This window comes from Pteropus alecto, unplaced genomic scaffold, assembly GCF_000325575.1.
Source record: "Pteropus alecto unplaced genomic scaffold, ASM32557v1 scaffold24, whole genome shotgun sequence".
NCBI classification, from domain to species: domain Eukaryota; kingdom Metazoa; phylum Chordata; class Mammalia; order Chiroptera; family Pteropodidae; genus Pteropus; species Pteropus alecto.
In genome coordinates, this window is record NW_006439192.1 from 8,266,651 (window position 1) to 8,267,992 (window position 1,342).

Sequence of the window (1,342 nt, forward strand, 5' to 3'; positions counted from 1 at the left end):
ACTGAGGTCTTCTTGCATCTCTTCTGCATATGTGCACAGGCTTCATCTGCCAGGGATGCATGGAAGGCTTGGGCCGTTCTGGTCTCTGCTGTGCATGTGCATAGCCCCTCATCAGTTTGGGATATGTGGAGAGCTTATCAAACCACATATGGCTCTCTCACCTTCTGGAATCCCCTGTCAAATCACTAGCTAAACAAGAACACCACTGGCTCAAGCTCTTTTTATTTGAAGTTCACTAGATTTCATGAATAAATGTTACTTAGTCTTTTTTTTTTGTAAGTCTTTGGTCAATTTCTGGAGCACTCAAATGCCTATTTTTGACAGCTTTATCTAGCTTCATATTGCTTGTTGGAGGAAGTATTATTGACTTCCTCTATGTTATACTGGAAATAAATCTCCCTCCTGTTTATAGTTTTAAAATGTGAAACTCAGGTTGGTATGAGGATAAGCTAAAATTGAAAGCAAGAAATAAGAAAACCAGAGACAATCTGATTGCTTATTCGAGTATTACTGATTTTCCAAGATTTGACAGGCCCGATAAAACTGAAGGCTGCTGAAAGAATTTGCTATTTGCTCTAGCCAACCTTCGAAGAGAAGGCCTCTGTCTCCCAGCCTCTAAGATAAGGTAGGAACTTAACTTCAAGAAGTACCAGTTCGCAAACCCAGATAGATTTCACATGGACCAACCCCCTTTTCTTCTTTTTATAATTTTTCACTTTCCTGAATCTGTAGAATTCCCATTCACCTCCCTCTTTATACCTTCATTTTCCCTTTAAAACATCCATTCACCTTTGTACAAATTAAAATTGAGTTCAATTCATGCAATAGTATGTTACTGATATAAGCTGTCCTTAACACTTTGACTAGTGTTTGACTTTGCTTATTTTTGACAAGAGTGACCCAAGTTTTGGAGATTTTCTAGGTAGAGAAAGAAAAATAGTGACCTGTCATCTCTAAGAATTTTACCAGGTGGTCAGGCTTCATAGAAACAACAACAGACTTTCAGAGAAATTTGCCTAGTTCTTGAAATAAGAATGTGATTGATTATTGGATAAATCAAGAAAATATTTTTTCAAAAGTATTTTTTTAAGTTAAAAATAACATATTTTTAATAGAAAGAAAAAAATAGCTCTAATAGCATTGTTACACAAAACCACTATTTTTATTTTAGAGTATTTTTCTAGATTTTTTCTATATATATTTTAAATAATTATAATAATATTTATATAATTTGCCTATGGTTTTTCATAATTTTAGCATCGACATATTTCCTTGTTAATGCAAAAAAATATATATGACCATATAGTATTTCAACATCTGAAAGGACTATACTTATTTTAAT